Raw genomic sequence first — 15,661 nt, 5'->3', positions numbered from 1 at the left:
GAAAGAAAGAAAGAAAGAAAGAAAGAAAGAAAGAAAGAAAGAAAGACAGACTCCAAAGCCATGTATGGCTCCTTTGAATGCAGATTTGATAAGGCAGGTGAAAAAAAAAAAAGATGAGCTAATCAAGGAAATCTGAACATTGAATATATGATGATAGCAAGGAATTAGTGCCTAACTTGTAAGATGTGATAATGGAATTATTGTTTATAAGGGGGCGGCTGGGTGACTCAGTCTGTTGGGCAGCCGACTTTGACTCAGGTCATGATCTCATGGTCCATGAGTTCAAGCCCCCCGTCGGGCTCTTTGCTGAAGGCCTGGAGCCTGGTTCAGGTTCTGTGTTCCCCTCTCTCTCTGCCCCTACTTCGTTCATGCTCTGTCTCTGTCTCTGTCCCTCAAAAATAAATAAAACATTAAAAATTTTGAGAAAAATAAATAAAACAAAATAAAAGAATCATTAACCTTTAAAGATACATATTGAAATATGTCAAAGTAATATAATATTGGAAATATGTGGACAAATTGTTAGAAAAATTGGGAATATGGATGAAATAATATAATATTAAAAATATGTTTCAAAAATTTCCAGGGATTGTGGGCGATGAGGGACACATAAAACAAATTTGGACAAAGCTAGGGGTCGTGGGCTAGGAAATTCTTTATTCTGGTCTTTCTACTTTAATATGTGCTTGACAATGTCCCTAATAAAAGATTTTATTTTTAGTTTTTGAATTTTTTCAGACATAGAGACCATGTGCATGAGTAAGCAGGGGAGAGGCAGAGGGAGAGAGAGAGAGAGAGAGAGAGAGAGAGAGAGAGAGCATCTCAAACAGGCTCCATGCTTGGCACATGGCCCACGTCAGGGCTGGATCTCATGACCAGGAGATATTGACCTGAGCAAAACCCAGAACCACACATTTAGCTGACTGAGCCTCCCAAGAGCCCCAAAAGACTTTCTCTAAACCTCGATTTCAATGTAAAAGTAGGCATCTATGTAATGGCAAAATACTAGTGTGGTTCTTCTCATGACCAAGGACAAAACACATTCATACCCACAATCACGAGCTAACTAGGTCTGGAAGTCACAAAGCAAAAAGATGAACAATAAAACAGACGCGAGAAACAGGACTAGTGTAAAGGGAGTTACATGATTTGCAGATGACACAGTGGCTACTACAGAAAAACCAAATCGGGTGAAATATGTCACATTTATGTCAGTGTAGCAATGAGACTAAATGCAAGAACAGGACTCATAGGAAGAATAGATGTGGAGTTTTTTTAAATTTTTTTGTAATGTTTATTTACTTTTGAGAGACAGAGACAGAGTGCAAGCAGGGGAAGGGCAGAGAGAAAGAGGGAGACACAGGACCCGAAGCAGGCTCTGGCTCTGAGCTGTCAACACAGAGCTGATGTGGGGCTTGAACCCACAGCCATGATATCACGACCTGAGCTGAAGCCAAGAGTCAGACACTTAACCAATTGAGCCTCCCAGGTGCCCCTAGACGTATTTTCTTATATGTTAATAACAATCGATCAGATTACAAAATGGTGGGAAAGACTCTATCAAAATAACCAGAAAAAAATTATGAGGGGCACCTGGGTAGCTCAGTTGGTTAAGCGTCAGACTCTTGATTTCAGCTCAGGTCATGATCTCGTGGTTTGAGTTCAAGCCCCACATTGGGCTCTGCACTGACACTGCAGAACCTGCTCTGGATTCTCTCTCTCTCCCTCTCTCTTTGCCCCTCCCCCACTCTCTCGAGCACTCTCTCTCTCTCAAAATAAATAAATAAACTTAAAAAAATTTTTTTAATAAAATAAAAGGAGAAACATGCAATTCTTCTTTAAAAATTATTAGGATGCGGGTGCGTGGGTGACTCAGTTGGTTAAGTGGCCGACTTCAGTTCAGGTCTTGATCTCACAGTTCATGGGTTCAAGGCCCACATCGGGCTCTGTGCTGACAGCTCTGAGCCTGCTTCGGATTCTGTGTCTCCCTCTCTCTGCCCCTCCCCTACTCGTACTCTGTTTTTGTCTCTCAAAAGTAAAATAAAACAAAAAAAAAACCTGTGTTATATTCATAAATAAATAAATAAATAAACATTTAAAAATGAAATATTAACATGAGATTTAAAAAAAGTAAAATAAAACATTAAAAATAAATAAAAATAAAAATTATTAGAATTTAAAAAATACTATTAGGAGTAGCCTTAATAATAAATGTAAGAGATATGTGAAGAAATGTACAACTTTTTCTTAGTAATATGAATTACGTGTTCCAGGATGGAAAACTGAATGTTGTAAGAGTATCGGTCCTTCCAACTTAACTAACGTTCAAGTTTAAATACAATTCTAACCAAAATGCGGGGAGTCTTTTACATCTTTATTGAAATGTATGGACATACAATAATTTCACATAGTGAAAGCGGATCATATAATAAGTCTGACATGCATACTCATGCCAAACCTCGACCACGGTCAAGAGTGGACTGGCCGACACTTGTCCCCCTAGGCACTCTCTCCCTTCTTTCCTTCTCTGCCTCCCCCTCTCCCTTCCCTGGTCTTAGGCAACCACGGATCTGCTTCCTATCATCATGGACCAGTTTGCCTTTTCTGGAATTTAATAGAAGTGCAATCATCTATGCAGCATACGCTCCTTTTCATCTAATTGCTTTTACCTACCATAATTACTTAGGAATCCACCCACCCGGTCATGCATATCAATACCTCCTTTTCAATCTTTTTTTTCCTATGTAAGCTCTACATTGAACGCGGGGCTTGAACTCACAATTCAAGAGTCGCATGCTCTAGGGACTGAGCCAGCCGGGTGCCCCTCAATAGCTCCTTTTCATTGCTGAGTGGTATTTCATTGGATGGCTATACTGAATTTTAATCAGTAGCTGAACTTGCAAATATGAAATCTAAGCATAATGAGGGTCAGCTGTATATACTGAAATGTATCACAAGGAACTGTCTTTCACTGTCGTGGGCTCTGGCAAGCCCGGAACCCTCAAGGGCAAACCTCTGGAAGGGCGACTGCCGCTCTGTGCCAACAGGAGCTGGAGTACACAGGCAGAATTTCTTCTTTCGGGAACCTTCCGCTCTGCTCTTCAAAGCCTTTCAACTGTTTGATTTAGGCTCCCTTAGATTATCTAGGATAATCTCTCTTACTTAACGTCAATTGCCTATAAACTTTTATCACCTCACAAAACACCTTCCGAGCAACACCGAGCTTAGTATCTAAGAAACTAGCGAGGTTGAGACATCAAAAAGCATCACGGTCGCTGGACAAAATCACTCTGTGGTTGTAATATTGAAGACAGACAAGCACGATAAAAGCTACGTGTTATCCAGTTTCAGTTTTAATAATGAACGCGAAGGAACACAAGAGCCAGTGTTTTTGTGCTGGAAAATTCTTGCAAATGAATGGAGAATAAAACCAGCAACACAGAAAGGGCCGGCACGCCTGGCCCTCCTAAAAATGCGTTTAAAGATGCAGGCGGTTTTGTTTAAGGAAAGCTCAATTCAAAGAAGTTGGAACATTCTCGACCCTTGGATTGGCTATTCCACAATAAGCTTCTATGGAAGTGCGCTCTGAAACTGCTCGGCCGAAGACAAATCTCCCACGCTGTTCGAGGGGCATTTAGAAGGCAAGGGCATGCACAGAGAAATTATGAGCTACTTTTTGGGTTGGGTCAGAGGACGACAGTGGAAACAGTTCCCTTGTCAAATGGTGTGATGTGTTCTGGGACAGATGACATTTCTTTTACCCGCTGACAAACCAGTGGACCTTGTCTTCCCCTTCAACAGGCGACTAGAGGAAACCACAGACCCTCTCAACAGGGGCTCCTCCTTGCTTTTGGTCACAACGGACGGACGTGCTGACACTTTCTTACTTCGTGAGTCGCCTGTGCAAACTACAATGGCTGTCGACATTTTGGAAGCGCTAAAAAGGTGTTTTCCCAAATCAACTGTGCCTGGAAAGAAACGCTTCATTCTCTGCCCAGCTGGACCTCCCGCAAAGCTGATTTTGCGAACTCCAGTGATAAAGAGAGCTCTCCACGCCGTCATCACTGAGTGCTTTTTACACTGGTGGGCACAGGCAGTGAAGACTTTCCCAATATCTCTGCGAGACGTTTTGCCAACATTCATCAAAGTCATCAACTCCATCAGAAGCAGGTCCCTCAGTCGCTGCATTTGAAAAAGTTTACCAGGAAATGGAAAACCAGTTTATAAAGTGCTTCCCTCGTGGCACCTGGGTGGCTCAGTCAGTTGAGCGTCCGGATTTGGCTCAGGTCATGATCTCGTGGTTGGTGGGTTCGAGCCCTGCGTTGGGCTTTTTGCTAAATGCTTGCTCAGAGCCCGGAGCCTGGAGCCTGCTTCGGATTCTGTGTCTCCTTCTCTCTCTGACCCTCCCTGCTCATGCTCTGTATCACTCTATCTCTCAAAAATAAATAAATACAAAAAAATTTTTTTAAATAAAATCTTAAAAATCTCACATGATCTTGTGGATTCGAGCCCCATATCGGGCTCTGTGCTGACAGCTAGCTCAGAGCCTGGAGCCTGCTTCGGATTCTGTGTCTCCCTCTCTCTCTACCCCTCCCCTGCTCATGCTCTGTCTCTTTCTCAAAAATAAACATTAAAAAAAAAAAGAGTAAGTGCTTCTCACTGCCTTTCAAAGGACAAATTCTAAAGCATTTGTTCAAACTAATAGCATTAGTCTTACTATTTCTGGACGAGAAAGCAAGCCCACTTCTGGAAACCCTTGGAAGGAAAAGAGTTTACCCTTGGGCTGGCTTACCTGGCAGCTATTCTTAACCGTGTGAAGGAGATGGTTCCCAAGATCCTGAAATGACCATTTGTGACGCTTCTAGAAAATTCACCAGCCCTTTTGGTTGAACTGCCAATATGGAAGAAGAAATCAGCCAAGAACATCCTTGCAGATGATCCCGTGCCGGGGAAGAGTTTTACCAGGACAGAGGGCAGACGCAAGAGACTCTAGCAATTTCTTTGCAGACAGACATTTGCCAACACCTGGAAATACTTCATAACTCTTTCCAAAGTTATTTCCATCTTTAGGGCGTCAAAACTGAACCATAAATCCCCAATTCTTTTCTCTCTGAGATAATGTTTCTGAGTCGTGACCCCGCTAAAGATGAACTCATTGTTCTTAGGACAAAAATACTTATTACAAGTAGAATTTAACTAAAGGAGCCTTGAAGAATTTTAGTATTTTTATTCATTTATTTTTTTATTTTAGAGAGAGAGGGAGACGGGCAGAGAAAGCGAGAGAGAATCTTAAGCAGGCTCCACACTTAGCATGGACCCATGACCCTGGGATCGTGACCTGAGCCAAAATCAAGAGTCAAAAGCTCAACTGACTGAGCCAACCAGATGCCCCCAAATTTTACTATTCTTTGAGAAAACCGTGTCTTCACCTAGTAAAGCAGGCCTGGACCCTTAGATATAGATCTATGCAAATCAAGATATTCCAGACTCATACCCGAACAAAGAAAACTGCTACAAACATTTTCGTACAGTTTTGTGTGTGTGGCAAGGTTTTCATTTCTCCTGAGTAAATACTTAGGAAAGGAGCTGGAGTCACGGGGTAGGTATATGTTTAACTTTACAGTATTATAAACGGTCGGTGTAGCTGTATGTTGAATTTTATAATAAACGGTCACTTTCCAAAACGGCTGTACCATTTTACGTTCTACTGGCAGTAAGTGAAAGATCAGGCTCCAGAGCCCTGACCACATCGACACTCTGCCAGCAGTTTAACTTTAGCCATGCTGGCGGGCAGACAGTGGTCTCTGCCCATGGTTTTGATTCGTATTTCTCTGACGGCGAATGATGTTGAACACTTTCTCGTGTGCTTTTTCTTCTGATTCCAGACGTCTTCTTTTTATAAAGTGTCTGTTGAAGACTGGTCTTTTTATTGGATCATCTTTTCCTTGTGGACTTGTAATCCTTTGTATTTTATGGGCACAAATCTTTTATCAGGAATTCATTTGTGAATATTTTTCTCCGAACTTACGGCTTGTCTTTTCATGTTCTTAATGACGTCTCGTGATGAGGGGCACCTGGCTGGCTCAGTCCGTGGAGAGTGCGACTCTTGGTCTCTGGGTTGTGAGTCAGAGTCCCACGCTGGGTGTAGAGATTGCTTTAAAAAATAAAATCTTAGGGGCACCTGAGTGGCTCTGTCGGTTAAGATCCAACTTTGGCTCAGGTCATAATCTCATGGTTGGTGGGTTTGAGCCCCGGTTCGGGCTCTGTGCTGAATGCTTGCTCGGGGCCTGGAGCCGGTCTTTGGATTCTGTGTCTCCCTCTCTCTCTGATCCTCCTTGACCATGCTCTGTCTCACTCTATCTCTCAAAAAATAAATAAATGTAAAAAAATTTAATAAAATCTTAAAAAAATAATAAACCACACACACACACAGTGTCTTTTGATGAGCCGACATTAAATTTTGATGAAGTCCCATTTAGCATTTTCCCCCATTTATAGTTAATGTCTTTTGTATCCTAGGAAATCTTTCCCTACCCTTAATTCATAAAGATATTCTCCTTTGTTTTCTTCTAGAAGCTTTATAGTTTTACGTTTTGTATTTTAGATCTGTGATCCACCTTGCTTTAATTTTTGATATAGTGTGAAGTAAAAGTTGAGGCTCATCCTTTTTTAATATGAACACCTCGTTTTCTAAGCACTAGGTGTTGAGAAGCCGGTCTTTGCCCCATTGAATGCCTTAGTACCGTTATAAAAAAAATCAGTTAACTGTGTATATGAGGAATTACTTCCAGAACGCCTTTTCTATTTCATTGATATGTATATTTATCCTCACAACAAGAAGGCACTGCCTTGGTTTCTTCAGCTTTATAATAACTCTTGCAATCTTAGTGTGGGTCCTCCAGCTTTGTTTCTTTTATTTCTCAAGAGGGTTTCTTAGCTATTCTAGTCCTTTGCATTTCCATATAAGCTTTTAAGTCATCTTGTCAATTTCCACGTAAAAGGCCGCTGAGATAATGATTGGGTTGAATCTAGAAATAAATTTGGAGAGCACGACCTCTCAGCAATAGTGTGTCCTCTCACCCACAAGCATGGTCTATCTCTCCAGCTATCACCGTGTCTTCCTCATCGTTTGCGGCACGTATTTTGGCGGTGAGGAAGGTGCCCAGGAGGAATCTCCGGCAGGGAGAGCGGTGCGAGTGCGGGCGCGGCGAGGAGCGGCCGCCAGGGCGGCACCCGAGAGCGGGTGGGGCGGGGATTGGGGAGCCGAGTTCGCGCCCTTCTGACTGCCCTTCTTTTCCGGTCCGCACGTCCGGACCCAGAGCAGCCCCTTGGGCTGCCGCAGCCAAATCAATAAAAAGGCACCCAACACTAACCACCAGGGGGCGCACGAGCCCTCAGAAAAAGAACAGGAAGACGCATTGCAGGTATCGATAAAGTACAAAATGCAATAGACAGACTTTAAAAAAATTTATTTTAATGTTTATTTATCTTTGAGAGAGAGGGACAGACAGAGCATGAGCAGAGGCGGGGCAGAGAGAGAGGGAGACACAGAATCTGACACGGGACTCGAACTCATGAATGACAACATCATGACCTGAGCTGAAGTCAGATGCTTAATGAACTGAGCCACTCAGATGCCCCTGCAACGGACAGATTTCATGAACAAGCCAGTCAGGAGACTTTGAGAAGACAACAGAAATATAGCAAACTCCGCCATTTTTTTCAGAAGAGGTCGGAGCTGATGACCCCAATTCCACATTTGGAGGTAACGACATTTGTCAGCCATCCTCACCTCTGCGCTGCTTGGGGACAAGGATGAAGATGCGCACATTGTTTGCCAAGAATTGAAGTGACAGAATGTGAAGGTATTAAAGCAGGTTACAGAATAGATTTTTATTTTGGTGAAAACCCCTCACTTCGAAAACAGAATTTCATCGGAGTGTCGATCCACCCCCAGAGCTCACTGAAGTCAAGTGGAAATCTGGAAAGGATTTGACGAAACATTCGAGTCGAACCAGAATCAAGGCCGCCGGAGGAGGCCACGTGGGAGCAAAGCACTTCCTCTTCTGGTTTACAGACCGGTCCGTGCAGGCGCCGGTGAGTGGGGAGCGGTCACCAGAGATGACGTGGGGCAAACCCCTGACAGCGCTCCTTGGCTCCCCACGTGGATGGTGAAGAAGAGGAAGGAGAGGGGGATGACGATGAAGGAGGAGTGAACGATACTGACGCAGAGGGGGACGAGGATGAAGGTGAAGAAGATGAAGATGATGTTGAGCAGGAGGAAGAGGAGGAGGAGAGAGACGCTGACTAACGGACCACAGATGGAGTTCCTTCTTCAGTCTCCTCCAGTTCCTGGGAGCAAGTTGGCCGCTCAACCGAGCCACCCAGGTGCCCCCAATTTTAACTTTTAAAATTGAGCATCATGTTTCCAGTGAAACAAAAATTTTAAATAAACGGGAACAAAACTACAATAGAGAATGTCAATTCCAAATAAACCTCCTTTGTTTCCTCCTCTTGTGCTGTCGCCCTGTTTTTTGTTTGTTTTTTTTGTTTGTTTGTTTGTTTTTTGAGGTCTCTTTTCTCTCTTTTACACCAGTAAAGGCTTTCAACTATTTGGGGAGGAAAACACTTTAAGCAGAATACATTGGAGGAAAAAAATCTCTACTCCTTTCTTTTTTTTTTAATTTTTAAGTGTTTTATTTATTTTTGAGAGTGAGAGAGACAGAGCATGAGCGGGGGAATGGGCAGAGAGAGAGAGGGAGACAGAATCTGAAGCAGGCTCCAGCCTCCGAGCTGTTAGCACACAGAGCTGGACATGGGGCTCGAACTCACAGACCAGTAGATCATGACCTGAGCCAAAGTCAGACACTTAACTGACTGAGCCACCCAGGTGCCCCTACTCCTTTCTGTTCCAAATTCGTTTTCATCCCTTCCTGTCTCAACAAAAATTTTATGGAATCAACACCACCATCGGTGGGGAGAGAGGGGTCAAAACCAAACCACCTTGCGCTCCCTGAGCGGGCCAGCAGCCGGAGAGCGCCAGGCCCCTGGGTGGCAGTGCACAGAAGTCTAACTTTTCCCCTCCTATCTCTATGGGCTGAGAGATTACACTGTGTCTCCATGTGCATGGGGTGGCACTTACCGACATGTATCTGTCCACTTTCTCGTGTAAAAAAATTATTTTCGGGGCATCTTGTTGGCTCAGTTAAGCGTCTGACTCGATTTCAGCTCAGGTTATGATCTCACAGTTTGTGAGATTGCGTCCAGAATTGGGCCCTACACCGGCAGCACAGAGCCTGCTTGGGATTCTCTCTCTCTCCCTCTCTCTCTCTGTCCCTGCTCCCTCCTCTCAAAATAAATAAAATAAACATTAAAGTTTTTTAAGCTTTAAAAGATGGGGTTATGAGAGGTCAGCCAGGGGTGGATTTGAGATGTCTGGGTGGGCTAAGTAGACATTTTGACATTTGGCTTCTCCTGTGGCATGTTTAATTGTGATGTGTTTTCCTTTTCCAAGTTTTTACTTAAATTCCAGTTAGTTCACACACAGTATAATATTGTTTCGGGTGTAGAACTTACTGATTCAACAGCACGTACGACAGCCAGCGCCCACCCCAAGTGCAGTCTTTAATCCCCCCCCACCTCCGTCTGGTATAATCGTGAGGTTTAGTGGATGTCTCTGCAGCGTTAAATGACACTTTTGAGATAAAGTTTTCTCCTAATGATGACTTGAGCCCTGTCTCTTGGTGAGATAATCAGCAGAACCTGAAGGATTTTATTTGGAATTGACATTCTCTATTGTAGTTTTGTTCCCGTTTATTTAAAATTTTTGTTTCACTGGAAAGATGATGCTCAATTTTAAAAGTTAAAATTGGGGGCACCTGGGTGGCTCGGTTGAGCGGCCAGCTTCGGCTCAGGTCACGATCTCACAGTTGGTGGGTTCGAGGCCCGAGCCAGGCTCTGTGCTGACAGCTAGCTCAGAGCCTGGAGCCTGCTTCAGATTCTGTATCTCCCTCTCTCTCTGCCCCTCCCCTTCTCTCTCTCTCAAAAATAAATAAAAATTACAAAAAGTTAAAATTATACAAGTATCAGGGCGCCTGGCCGTCTCTGTGCTGACGGGGCAGGGCCTGCTTGGGTTTCTCTCCTCCCCTCTGCCCTCCCACACTTGGGTGCTGTCTCTCTCTCTCTCTCACAATAAATAAACTTAAAAAAATTATTTTAAAGATACCATCCACTGTCTTCTATTTTTCTGCTAAGAATTTAGCCATTATCCTTACACATGTTCCTCTGCATGTAATGGGTCTTTGTGGTTTGACTGTTTTCAAGTTTGTCTTTGTTTTTCAACAATTCAGTTACGATGAGCCGAGAGGTGGGGCTTTCTTCTCGGCCCTGAGGGGTCTCATCAAGTTTAGAAAATTTCCGTTATTATTTTTCACAGAGACAATTTTCAGCCCCATTCACCGTCCCCTCTCCTCCATGGACTCAATCACACATCAGGCAATTTGATATTGTCACTGAGGCTCTCCTCACTTTTTTCCCCAATCTTTTTTTCTCTCTGAGCTGCAGTTTGGATAGTGTAGGGGAAGAAAAGTGTCTTTTTCCTCTATCCTTCTCAGTTCCTGGCTTGGAGCCCCGTAACAAAAGATAAATTAACAAGAGAAAAATGACACAAATTTATTTAATGTAAGTTTTACGTGACACGGAGCCTTCACAAGGAAATGGAAAGCCCACTAGGCAGTTAAACATGAGGGTTGTTAAGTTTGACAGAGTGGAGAGTTGTGGGGACGCCTGGGTGTCATTTAGGCATCTGACTCTTGGTTTCAGTTCTTGATCAGATTCAGGTCATGAGCTCACGGTTCGTGGGTTCGAGCTCCACATCGGGCTCTGTGTTGACAGTGCAGAGGCTGCTTGGAATTCTCCCTGTCCCTCTTTCTCTGCCACTCCCCTGCCTGCTTGTTCTCTCAAAAAAAAAAAAAAAAAAAAAAAGTGGAGACTTGTGGGGACATGGGCTAGGACCAAAGAGAAGGTGCTACCTAAGTTCATGAAACAGGGAAACACAGTGAGTCCTGGTCCTTCATCTCTTCCTGGCGCCCCTGTTTTCAGAGATCAGGGTGCTCCTTTCCTCTCCGCTCATTGGAGCCTGTAATCTGCCACAGGGAAGGTCACAGGGTCCTTCCAGTATCTATTTCTCACATCCCTTCAGCTTGAAGTACTCAGTATGCCAAACCGCTGTATTTTGGGGTAGAAATTTCAGTAATTTTATTGTCCTCTGGCTAACTGATCCTTTCTTCTGCTGTTCAGCCCTTCTAGTGAATTTTTTGATATTGCTTTTCGGTTCTAGGCTTTCCATTTGGTTCCTTTCTCCAGAAATTCTCCCATTTTATTAAATAAACTCATCTCCTCCCGCAAATTATTTAACATATTTATGATTGAAGTCTTTGCCTTTATCTTTCAACATGTGAGCTTTGTGTTTATCGACTTTATATCCTGATTGTGGACACTTTCATACTTCACTGCATGTTTAGTAATTTTTTAAATTTTTGTTAATGTTTATTTGAGAGAGAGACAGTGCAAGTGAGTGAGGGGCAGAGGGAGACACAGAATGTGAAGCAGCTCCAGGCTCTGAGTCGTCAGCACAGAGCCCAAGGTGGGGCTCGAATCCACAAACTGCGAGATCATGACCTGAGCCGAAGTCGGACGCCTAACCAACTGAGGCACCCAGGTACCCCAGTAATTTTTTCTTTCGAAGTAAGCTCTATGCTCAATGTGGGGCTCAAACTCATGACTTGGAGACGGCGTCACATGCTCTCCTGAGCAGTGAGGTGCACTGAGCCAGCCAGGTGCCCCTAGCAACTTTTTGCTCACTGGACATTGCGCCTGATGCTCTGTCGTCGGATTTCTATCCTCCTCTGAACACTGTTGAGTTTTAGAGCAATTAAAGTTCCAACATGTCATCTGGATCACATGGGGCTTAGTTTCAGGCTCAAGGCTTTGAGGCGTGAGCCCATTTTGGCTTTGCATTTTGCCTGCAGTCCTAGGCTCAGTCCTAAGGCGTAGGATGTGGCTCCTTCTGAAGTACGGCCTAAATCTCAAAGCAAAGCTGGAGGTGCTAACTAAAGGCTCGTACGGGGCAGCACTTGAACTCCAGACTGTCTCCCCAGCAGCTGCTGGCATCAGTAACCCCGTTCACCTTTCCACTGCGTTTCCCAACCCGGGCTCATTCGCATCCTGCCCTGTGCGTACACAATTTTGGACTTGGCTGAGAACCTGAAGGAAATTAAGTACACAGATCTTACGGCTCAGTGTCTCTCTTATTTCAGGAAAATTTCCAGACTTAAACTCCAAACTGACCCCTCCGCGCAGTAGGACAGGCCCCCTGAGTGCTTAACTCTGCGTCTGCGGCTCCCTGCTAACTGGGGGGTAGGTACCCACAGGAGGGAGACTGGTCAAACATGGAGCTCACCCAGTGCCCTCTCTCAAGGATGACAGACATCTGCTCCACTTTCTTTCTGGCATTATCAGTTCAACATCTTTAAAAGCGGATTTATATTTTGTACGGAATTTATAATTGTTATCAACAGAAGTCTAAGACTCTTCGTTATCAGAGCTGAACTCGCTACCTGTATTATAAATGCGAATACAGGGGCGCCTGGGTGGCTCAATCAGTTGAACGTGACTTCAGCTCAGGTCATGATCTCATGGTTCGTGGGTTCGAGCCCCTCGTCAGGCTCTGTGCTGACAGCTAGCTCAGAGCCTGGAGCCTGCTTCTGATTCTGTGTCTCTGTCTCACTCTGCTTCTCCCCGGTTCACACTCTCTCTCAAAAATAAATGTAAAAAAAATTTTAATGCAAATACGTCTACTGCATTGGTGAAGACATGTAAAATTCTACCACGAAAGCGGTTCTTAAATATTTTGTTTACTTCAATATAATTGTTTTCTCTTGTAATCCTTTCTTTTAAGCACAGAGTTTTGAGAACATTATTCTGAGAGCTTCAGAGGCTTTACCAGAACCCCCTGCACACACGTCAGGAGCTGCGGGCCCAGGCTCTCTCCTGCCACCCCAGCTGCCCTGCATTTCAGGGAGTTTCTCGGGCTCCCTGTGTGCATCACACTTACGGAGTGGCCACCACGGCAGGCGCGGTCCTCGGCCCACGGACGGAACAATGAACACTAGCCCTTCTACTCAAAGGCTGGCAGACACGTGCGTTCTTTCCACGTTTCCGTGTGGAGGGCCAGCAATAGAAGAACTCTCCAGGCCTTCCCCCAGTCGCTGGGTTACCCCATCTGCGGGGGGACAACCACTGGCTCCTCTCTAGTAATTGGAGAGGAGACCCTGGAAAGGCTCTAATCCGAGGGCCCCGTCTCAGCCTCAGCCGAGGGTCACAGAGCACCGCCCCCCATCTGCCCAGGCTAAGGCCGGGAAGAGAGTTTCAGGCAGGCAGGATCACGTCAGGTGCTGCAGGGAAGTGAGGGGACAGAAGCCACAATGCCAGGGAGAAGTGGGAGGCAGGAGTGCGGTCCTGCTAGAAGTCTGGCAATGAAGAGAAGGGGCAGCGGCTGGGTGGGGAGGTCTGGTCAAGGGGCCATTCTTTTGACAAGAAAAGTTCTGGCAAGTTTTTAGGCCGAGAGTAGACAGATTGAGCTACAAAGAGATAGTGAACGAAGCATGCAAAAATGGGAGAACTCTAAGAAAGGGCACAGGACAAATATTCCACAAGACGGAGTTCTCTGTGGATTCCACAGCAGCTCTCAAAGCTTCGGAGGGGACCTCCTGCACGCCCCTAAGCCCCGTCACTCAGTCCAAGTGTCAGTTTGAAGTTAAAGACACATTGGCCTAGGGGTGCCTGAGCGGCTCAGTTAAGTGTCCAACTCTTGATCTTGGCTCAGGTCATGATCTTCCAGTTTGTGAAGATCTGAAAGCAGAGTCTGCCTGGGATCTTCTCTCTGCCCTTTCCTCACTCGTGTGCACTCTCTCAAAATAAACATTCAAAGAAAAAAACACACTGGCCAGAAACACAGCCTGAGGTTTCAACATCCTTGTGGATGTGCTGCCACCTGCTGGAAGAATGAGAGGCAGCGACCACCATTTGCTAATGGGAGCTGCTCTTCTAAAATGGCTGCAAAACCTTCACCCAGCCCAACCCAGAGACCAGACAGGCATCCGGGAGGCCAAGGATTAAGACGTTTGCAGGATTCCAGTCCTTAAGTGTAAACTGAGATGTTCCTCTTTAGCCTTCCAGGGTGACGACGGACTGCCCTCCACCCTCCTCTCCGCCCCATAGCAGTCAGTGGGCACAGCACCCTTGGAGGGCCCAGGGACAGGGCTGGAGGGCACCCCTCTTCTCGAAGGGTGAGGAACCAAACAGCTGAAAGCGGGAGTGAACCTGACCCTTCTGCCCAGGCCCAGCATCTGCAGCATTGGCTCAGGAAAGCACATGGGTACCAGCAATTCTAGATTTTATGTTCATTTTTGAAACGGGAGGAAGGGCAGAGAGATAGCCAGAGGATCCAAAACTGGGCTCAGGGCTGACAGCAGAGCCTGATCTGGGGCTTAAACTCACAAACCAGATCATGACCTGAGCCAGACGCTCAACTGCACCACCTGGACGCCCCAAGGGCGATTGGAATAGGTCCCCCTGCCTTCCAGCAAAGGAGCCCACAAACACCCCAGGGCTGCCAAGTCCTATTCAGTAGCCTTTGCTGGGCCTGGACTAACTGCAACCCTGATTTCTGGTCCTAATGGCCAAATCGGCTGTATTTAAGCCTTTATAAAGGCCTTCCAGGCAGAGCAGGTAACCAGCGTGGGCACCTACATGAGGGAAGGCTGTAGGGTCACCAAGGCCCTAGAATCCTCCTTGCAAGATCTCAGGAGACGCAAACACCGACCTCACAGGCCTTGCTAGCCCAGCTTTCGGACAGATACGAATTCTGACATCATGCAGTCTGGACTCCGAGTGAACACAACACACCTGATGTGCTCCAACTGAACTTTTGAATCCAGAGAAACACAGGCTGCCAAGATTCTTTAGTTTCTCAGAGAACACCCGCCTGCCGGCTCGACCTTCCTGCGCAGCGCCGGGCTTCCCCGCTGCGCTCGCCCTCGGAGCGGTCCTCCATCCCCACAGGACAGGCTTGAGCTGCCAAGAGTGTGTGTGGAGCAGAGACCTCCTCCCGCAGGGACACTGAACCAGGCCTAAAAGGAACTCATTTGCTTAAAACTTTTTTAAATTTTATTTCTGAGAGAACATGTGCAACAAGAGAGCAGAAAGAGGGAGACACAGAATCTGACGCAGGCGCCAGGCTCTGATCTGTCAGCAGAGCCTGATGTGGGGCCCAAAGCCACGAACCACGGGATGACCTGACCTGACGCCCGTCACTAACGGAACCACACTGGTGCCCCTTCTCTTTCTACCTTCACATTAAAAACGTGTATAGAACAGGGGGGCCTGGATGACTCAGCCGGTTAAACGTCACTACAGGCTGTCAGCAGAGGCTGCTTTGGATCCTTTGGTCTCTCTGTCCCTCCCCTGCTCTCAAAAATAAAGATTTTATTTTGTTAAAATGCAAAAGTTGGTTTAATTTTTTAAATGAGAGTAAGCACAAGCAGGGGAGAAACAGCAGCGAGAACCCCAAGCAGGCTCTGTACTGTCCGGGTAGAGCCTG

The 15,661-nt window shown here is 45.7% G+C and overlaps 1 pseudogene; it reads left to right on the top strand.

Annotated features, from left to right (window-relative positions):
- Nucleotides 1–7,088: 7,088 nt before the first annotated feature.
- LOC115286273 lies at nucleotides 7,089–14,280 on the top strand (annotated as a pseudogene).
- Nucleotides 14,281–15,661: the final 1,381 nt, after the last annotated feature.

The sequence above is a fragment of the Suricata suricatta genome, chromosome 3 (genome assembly GCF_006229205.1).
Source record: "Suricata suricatta isolate VVHF042 chromosome 3, meerkat_22Aug2017_6uvM2_HiC, whole genome shotgun sequence".
Taxonomy (NCBI): domain Eukaryota; kingdom Metazoa; phylum Chordata; class Mammalia; order Carnivora; family Herpestidae; genus Suricata; species Suricata suricatta.
This window is presented reverse-complemented; position numbering and strand designations above follow the sequence as displayed.